The sequence below is a fragment of the Podarcis vaucheri genome, assembly GCF_965113315.1.
Source record: "Podarcis vaucheri genome assembly, chromosome: 17".
In the NCBI taxonomy this organism is placed as follows: Eukaryota; Metazoa; Chordata; class Lepidosauria; order Squamata; family Lacertidae; genus Podarcis; species Podarcis vaucheri.
This window is the reverse complement of record NC_138755.1, coordinates 13,590,967-13,599,433: the sequence shown is the minus strand read 5'-3', so window position 1 is coordinate 13,599,433 and position 8,467 is coordinate 13,590,967. Positions and strand designations below refer to the sequence as shown.

Here is an 8,467-nt window from a genome sequence, read left to right as displayed (position 1 = left end):
AAAAATTTTTAAGAACAAACAAACATTTAAAAAGACATACAAACACGTATAATTTCATAACATCTTTTTCATAAACCTCTTTTCCGGGACTCCCCCATACCCCCCCTTTCTGCATCCCAATGTCCAAAATTTTATAGCAACTCCCAATTGTTCCTTTCCACCCTCTGTCATCTTAGTCTTTTCTATATTCTGACCTTATATCACTGTATCCCTTTATTCCTGAAAACCACAACATTCTAACATTCATCAAGTTTATAATAGTCCTTAAGATAGCTTTTAAATTTTCTCCATTCTTCTTCCGCCGTCTCTTTTCCCTGGTCACGGATTCTGCCTGTCATCTCAGCCAATGTCATATAGTCCATCACCTTCGTCTGCCATTCTTCCAGAGTGGGTAGATCTTGTGTCTTCCAATACTTTGCGATGAGTATTCTTGCTGCTGTTGTAGCATACATAAAAAAAGTTCTATCCCTTTTTGACACCAAATGGCCGGCAATGCCCAAGAGAAAGGCCTCTGGTTTTTTCAAGAAAGTACATTTAAGTACCTTTTTCATTTCATTATAAATCATTTCCCAGAAGGCCTTAATCTTCGGGCATGTCCACCAAAGGTGATAAAAGATACCTTCAGTCTCTTTACATTTCCAACACTTATTATCAGGCAAATGATAAATTTTTGCCAGCTTGACTGGGGTCATGTTTATTTCTTTGACATCTGGTGGGAGGGCATTCCATAGGGTGGGTGCCACCACCAAGAAGGCCCTCTGCCTGGTTCCCTGCAACTTCACTTCTCTCAGGGAGGGAACCGCCAGAAGGCCCTCAGAGCTTGACCTCAGTGTCCAGGCAGAACGATATGGTTGGGGACACTCCTTCATACACATAATACAGTCCCACCCACCTCCCAGTATGTGGAAACCACTTTTGTTTTGGGGGGTGGCCCCTTTTCCTTCCAAGCGGTAGGCCCACCACAACCCAGGTTGACTGTTGGATGTGTTGTTTTGAATCCCGTGACCCTCCAGCTATTGTTGGACTCCGTCTCCCCATCAGTCCCAACCAGCAGAGCCCGGTGGTCAGGCATGATGGGGGCTGTAGGTCAGTGATGCCTGGGGGGTCCCAGGGTCCCAATCCCTGCTCCAAAGGGAAGGACTGGGTTGCAGCAATATGGCTAACCTAGTCACACCTGATATTGAAGCAAAGGATGAGCTGCTGCTGCTGAACGTGGGTTTTAGTGAGTGATTCAGCATGTCTGGGAATAATGTCTCTTTCTACCACACAGCACTCCACATAAGCAAAACACCGGGGAGAGGCTGTCTCTTGTGATAAGTCCTGATTTCTTATGGCAGGAAACAACTTGCCAGCACTCTCTGGTCATGGTGTTTTTGGAAGGGGTGTTCAAGGGTTACATCAGGAACCAGGCAACCTCTAGGTATGCCATTTTCATCCAAATTGCCCACAATCGCAGGAGTGCAAGTTCCACCTGCTCCTGTCAGTCTAAAGTTTGGCAGGATCCATCCCCCATTTCCTACAGCACTCTCCTCCACTGAGATCAGGTATCAGAAGTGCCCTTTCTGCTGGTTTAAATCCAGACTGCCCTCCATGTCTAAAAGAAAGCTCTCAATTCGCTTTGCTCTCAAAAGATGTCTACAAATCACCAACGTTCTGAGTCAGCAGAATCTCCTTCCTGTTGTCATTGCAAAAGCTTCTAGAATTGTAAGGGAATTATGACCAGCCTGACACAGTTATGATATTGGCACGTCTTTGTGACGCTTGCTTCCATGTTACATTCTCTATCCTCCTTAGTTTCCAAATGCCTTTTTGCAGAGTTCTGCCATCTGCTATGAGCCAAGTGTGGCAATTTCTCATCCCCTCAGGGAATAGTTTTTTTCCTTCCAGTGCTGAATTTCAGAGGGATACACATCCTTTCACCCTCTCCTGATACTTGATCTGTTGACATCTTGCCAACCAAGGTAAACAAATAATTGCCCATAACAGAAGTTGTTTGCAACAATACATTAAAATGCAGCCTTATGGTTGAAAGTGTTTTATTAGGGTTAGGATGTAGGCGGACACCATTTCCTTTGTGTTAAGAGTGGATTGTTCTTGGTCAAGCCTTTATAAATGGGTCTTCCTCCAGAATCTTGGCTTCTGTAAGCAGACTGCAAAGAGAGCCCTGTGCCAAACCTAAAAAGCTTAAAACGGCTGAGCCAAAGCCATGTAGAAGATGCAAAAGACATTGAGAGTCAGTCTGATCTGATAAAGGGAAGTGTTTCTTGTCTCCAAGCACAGTGATTAGTTAGATGTAGATATTGGAAGCAAAACCTGCCTCAGCTGCCTCCATAAATATGTGTTTAGTAGTACCATATAGCAATCTGTATTCTAACTTGCATGGGTTAGAAACATGGAGGCTGTAATGAAGGGAAAACACACCTTGGGTTTGTTGCTTTCCCCTAGCAAACAGTTGGGAGTGGTGGGCTCTGCAACCGGGTCTGCAGTAGAGGGGGCTGGCTACAGTGGTACCTCAGGTTACATACGCTTCAGGGTACACACTCTGCTAACCTAGAAATAGTGCTTCAGGTTAAGAACTTTGCTTCAGGATGAGAACAAAAATCATGCTCTGGCGGCAGCGGGAGGCCCCATTAGCTAAAGTGGTGCTTCAGGTTAAGAATGGACCTCCGGAACGAATTAAGTACTTAACCCGAGGTACCACTGTATTTTATTTGGTGTTTATGTACAGAATCAAGCAAGGGAAGGGAACCTTTATCCCATGAGGCCATTTCCTCCCACCTTCGCATCATGCGTGGTGTCGAGCGATGGGTCTGTGGAGAGAGGACAGCTCACACAAAATCGGGAGCAAACGCACTCCCAGTTGCACACTGGCAAGGCATGCTTGCTGCCCCTACCAACTGATATGTGCCCCCCGCCCTGTCACTTTGCCCCCATCCCTGGCAAAGAGAACTCCTGTCTCCAGCAAAGAAAATGTAACTCTCATTTCCTGTAGGTGGGGCAACATGCTTGCAGCGCTTCGACATCTAACTATTCAGAGGCCTTAAAATTAAGATATCGTTATGCACTTTTAAATTAACAATGTGCTTGGCTACTTAAAGAATTAAAACCAGAGATTTGGTAAATGAAATGACTTGAACACACTTGACTATTATCTCATGTTGTGTAGAAGATCACCATTTGTTGGCATCTGCCTGTCTCGAGAGACAATGGAGTGCGTCTCCAAGGCTGAAGTCAAACTGCTGGAGAATCACAGCGCCTGCTGTGGCTGCAGAGACCGGGAACTCGTAACTGCTGCCTCCTGTGTTGCTTTTCCTGAAGGGACCTTTCTGGGGCGCATGTCTGGGCAGTTTGTCTGGAGGTCCTCAGCTGCCCAGATGACAAGACCTCCTCTCAGTCTTGCTGACGTGGTCCAAAGGAAAGCAGAGCAAAACGTTCTTCACCCGCTTGGCTGCAGGAAGGAGGCTTACAAGGTGCCATCAAACTGCCTTAGGGACTCTGCTCTGTGTAGGATTTAGCCTTTTCTTCTCCCAAAGATGTTTCGAAAGGCAGCTGGTACAGATTTTTCCTTGGGTTTTAACCTGAAGAAAATCATCATTGTGGTCAGCATTGTGAAGTGCAGCATTATGGAAGAGTAAAGCATCAGACCGAATTGAGGATTATTTTAGATTCCTCCTGAAATGGGGGCAAAAACAGCAGATTAAAGGCTTGGGACATGCATATTTTTATGGTGGTTTTGTTTTTTTAATGACTGCCACAATTCTTCTGGGTAGTCTAGGGGGATATATAATTTGAAACTTTGGCACCATCTGTTTTTGGGGAACTATAACTCCACAGAACGTGAGAATTTCTGTTTTGGCATTTCATGGATATCCGTTCAACAATACTGATGTGCTGCAGAGCAGAAATAAAATACCTCGGTGCCTGTTGCTGGCTTCTGAGCTGCAGGAGGCTGAGGAAAGTGGCATCTCACAAACAGCTGTTCTAGGGCAAGTGATATTGAGCGCCATATGGACGCACACTCTTCACTATTAATCAAACGTATTCTTATCGAGAAGGACAGCGTTCTGCCCTGCTCTGTTGTATGGTGATGTCTGGAATTCATTCTTTCCCATTTAAACAAACAAGTCTAGTCCAGGGATATTCTGAAACGTGCAAGTGTTTAAGGGAACAAAACACCCCGGTCCACAGTGTGCTCTGAGAATGGAAATACCGTATTTTTCGCTCTATAAGACGCACCTGACCACAAGACGCACCTAGTTTTTGGAGGAGGAAAACAAGAAAAAAAATATTCTGAATCTCAGAAGCAAGAACAGCAAGAGGGATCGCTGCACAGTGAAAGCAGCAATCCCTCTTGCTGTTCTGGCTTCTGGGATAGCTGCGCAGCCTGCATTCGCTCCATAAGATGCACACACATTTCCCCTTACTTTTTAGGAGGGAAAAAGTGAGTCTTATAGAGCAAAAAATACGGTACTTTCCTCTTTGCAAAAAATTGTTTCTGTTTGCTTCTCTCCCATGCAGTCTCACTGACTCAATTTGATACAAGTTTCTTTATTGGTTAAAACTACTACTCCCCCCCCCCATTCTGCAGCTCATTTTATAGCATTCTGCAGCTCATTTTATAAAGTTCTTGGTAGCTATTATACAGAAGACATATCTGCTCCTAGGTTATTTTTCCTTGTAGTGGACTCTAGTTGCAACTGCTCTTTTCTGCCATAGATGGATGTGGTGGTTTTCTTAAACGTGCTGGGGGCATCGATTTAGGGCTGGCCGGCTACCAGTTTGTTGTTCTTGTCTTGTCCGATTCCTGAACCTAAAAACCAAGCCCAGGTGCTCACTGTTCTCTGTCCACATTTAATGTAACATCACATACTTCAATGGCACCTTCTACAGGTGGGTGAAAATGGTGCAGTTAAAATCAGCTGGGGGAGGATAGATTTATTATCTGAATTATCCTAGCACTATTGCAATAAATTACCGTATTTTTTGCTCTCTAAGACTCACTTTTTCCCTCCTAAAAAGTAAGGGGAAATGTGTGTGCGTCTTATGGAGCGAATGCAGGCTGCACAGCTATCCCAGAAGTCAGAACAGCAAGAGGGATTGCTGCTTTCACTGCACAGCAATCCCTCTTGCTGTTCTGGCTTCTGAGATTCAGAATATTTTTTTCCTTGTTTTTCTCCTCCCAAAACTAGGTGCGTCTTGTGGTCTGGTGCGTCTTATAGAGCGAAAAATACGGTACTTGTGTTCTTTATAAGACTAGCTGTCTTCCCTGACCCTGTCATTCATTCTCCACTTTCCTGAGAATCCTGGTGATGTGGCCAAATGTTTGCAACCCTCTGGTTTTCTGACATGGTCTCCTGCCATGTTTAATAGCTGATTTATGTCTATTTTTCAGCACAGTAATAAAATGCAATTGCAGTGCCTGCCTTTCCAACTTGGGCAGTGCTCTGAGGCTTTTCAATGCTACTTAAATTAAAGTTGTAATTTGATTAGATAAAAGCTTCTTCCTTACCCACTCTTCTCCCTTTACTGCTTTCTCTTGTTCATTGCAGCTGAGGAATTAGTGATTAATTGCTCCTTGGTCAGTCAACTTGAGTCCTCATTGGAGAAGTGGCTTTGGTTACTGGTTTCCTTTCAGATAAGTTTTATTTTGCTATAAGATAGGAAAAAATGCTATCAAATAAAAATTGATGGGGAAGAGAAAGCAAGTAATAAAAGCTGCATGTTGGCAACAGATGCTGACTAAGGGGCGGTAAATTATAAATCCCCCAAATGCACTAAATTAAAAGCAAAAAAATAATAATGGGCAGAATCTATAAGAAAGCTACTAATTAGCGTTGCAGGGGAGCTTAGTTAAATGGGATTTGCGAGTGAACAATAAAAGGATTTTGGCCTTGGAAAACAGACTGCAGGATAAAATAGCACTATATGTAGTACTTTTTGAAACTACCATTTTAATTCTGCCATTAGGCAGCAGCAGCCAGGAAGTTGCAGCAAAACAAAACAAAAATTGCCTTCATTGGGAGCAGAATATTGGGGCAGTGAACTTTGGGATTTCAGCAGCAAGGCCCATAAAGACCCACAGTCATCCTTAATGTACCACAGGGCACTTAACACACACAAAAATGCCTTTATTAGACAAACTGGCAGATCCCAAGGACTGCACAGCTCCCTCTCTGTGTTTCCACACTCAAGGCCTTTGTGACATGTGGGGTCCTCCTGCGCCACAAAGCACAGGTAAGTAGCAAGATTTGCCCAAGTACCGTATTTTTCGCTCCCTAAGACACACTTTTTCCCTCCTAAAAAGTAAGGGGAAATTTGTGTACGTCTTATGGAGCGGAGGCAGGGAGGAGGCAAGCAGGAAATGCCCCCAAGAGGGAGAAGGGACTGATGCGGCCACTCAGTCCCTTCTCCCTCCTCGTAGAAAAGCCCGCAGGAGCCACACGCTCCTGAAAGGGTGTGTGGCTCATGTGGGCTTTTGAGGGAGGTGGGGGTATTGCCATAGCTGCGTGCAGCCCCTCCGGCCAGGAGAGGCTGCACGCGGCTATGGCTTCTTTGCTCTTTGGGGATGGATCCCGCTCGCTGTCTTGGCTTCTTTGCTCTTTGGGGCTGGGGGGGGGACCCAGGCTTCCCCTGGCAGCCCCAGAAGCTCTGGGAGAAGCGGACAGGCTGCGTAAGATTTTTTTCCCCTTGATTTCCCCCTCTAAAAACTAGGTGCGCCTTATGGTCCTGTGCGCCTTTCGGAGCGAAAAATATGGTAATTCTGGGGAGCCTGTCCAGAAACTCCCCAGCGATTGCGGGGGTGATCCTTCGTGTCCAGAAGCCTCCCGAGGTCAGAAATCTGTGCTGGCTAATCAGTTCCTTTGTCATCGCAGACCTTGTGCCTGGTAAAATCCGGCCAGCAGCAAGACCCGGCTGAACCGCTTTGCCGACTTACAGAGAGCGAGGCCAGCACTGAATCTGGATGTACTGTACCGACCTGACCATCTGTTGCCACATTAAAAGAGGCCGCAAAGAGCAAAATCTGCCACCGGGTTGCGGGGGGGACGGGGGACAGTGCGCGACAGTATTTTAAAACCAGCAGGAATTTGTCAGGCTTTTGCTAATGCTGTGTTGCTGACGACGTGCCTGGATTTGGGCTTGAGAAGGTTGTGGTGCTGTGCTAAATATAGCCGCCTTTTCCTGCATGAGCTGCTCTAGTGACTGAAGCCACAGGGTTGCTGCTGCCTGGCAGACTTCCCTTTTATTTTTTAAAATAAGCCCACTTGCATGCTTTGCTTCTTAGCTGCTCATCGTCTCTTCCTGCATGGTTCTTCTGCTCCCTTCCTCCCACCCCCCAAGTGGCACAATTTCAGCAGGTCTCTAAGATTTCCAATGAACGTGGGTGCATCATTAAGGATGTAAGAAACAGCAAGGAATCGTCAAGGAAATATTCAGCATTTTAGACTTTTAAGGCAGTGGGGTTTTTTAAGAAACGGTGTTGCACTAGGGTAGGGGGCCAGAGCTCACTTGTGGAGCTTTGCACCCCAATTTTGATCACAGATGACGGGAAAGACTGCTAGCTCTGACCTTGGAGAACCTGCTGTTACTCAATACAATACGATACAATAATCTTTACTGTCATTGTCCCATACAGAACAACAAAATTGGGAAAAAAAATCTACATAAGACATTCAAAACCAACAAGCATGCTATCCCAGCTATCCCAACCTGGTTAGCCCCCTAAAAACTCTGAGACCCCATTTTTAAAATAAAATATACTCCCATAGAGACTCCTTGTTGTTGTTGTTTAGTCGTTTAGTCGTATCTGACTCTTCGTGACCCCATGGACCAGAGCACGCCAGGCACTCCTGTCTTCCACTGCCTCCCGCAGTTTGGTCAAACTCATGCTGGTAGCTTCAAGAACACTATCCAACCATCTTGTCCTCTGTTGTCCCCTTCTCCTTGTGCCCTCCATCTTTCCCAACATCAGGGTCTTTTCCAGGGCGTCTTCTCTTCTCACGAGGTGGCCAAAATATGGGAGTCTCAGCTTCAGGATCTGTCTTTCCAGTGAGCACTCAGGGCTGATTTCCTCCAGAATGGATAGGTTTGATCTTCTTGCAGTCCATGGGACTCTCAAGAGTCTCCTCCAGCACCATAATTCAAAAGCATCAATTCTTCAGCGATCAGCCTTCTTTATGGTCCAGCTCTCACTTCCATAAATCACTACTGGAGAGACTCCTTACACTGCATTTAAAACCAAAATAGCATTTGGATAGAAACTGTTTCTCACTGTTTTTCACCAAGAGCTCAAGTGAATAAAATGGTTTTAACCTGGTAACTTAAAGAGAAGAGGGAAGTGTGCCTATCCCTACACACACACACACACTTTGTAGAGTTTGAGAAAAGCCAGAATATATTTAGTGAGTGCACAGGGAAAGAGACTGGACCCAGTGGCCCCTTGGTTCTTCCAACAGGACTTTTCTTTCAG

The 8,467-nt window shown here is 45.4% G+C and overlaps 1 long non-coding RNA gene across 2 annotated transcripts in view; it reads right to left on the bottom strand.

Moving 5' to 3' along the window:
- Positions 1-8,467, bottom strand: part of LOC309522132 — a 128,716-nt gene that overhangs the window by 99,062 nt on the left and 21,187 nt on the right. Inside the window, exons 3-4 of one of the 2 annotated variants that reach the window (XR_014214890.1) lie at positions 2,699-3,578; positions 2,353-2,495 (exon numbers count right to left, since the gene is read on the bottom strand). This is a non-coding gene — a long non-coding RNA (uncharacterized lncRNA). Of the gene's footprint in view, positions 1-2,019; positions 2,496-2,698; positions 3,579-8,467 lie in introns of those variants that run through there. The other variant, XR_014214891.1, reaches the window with a different exon arrangement.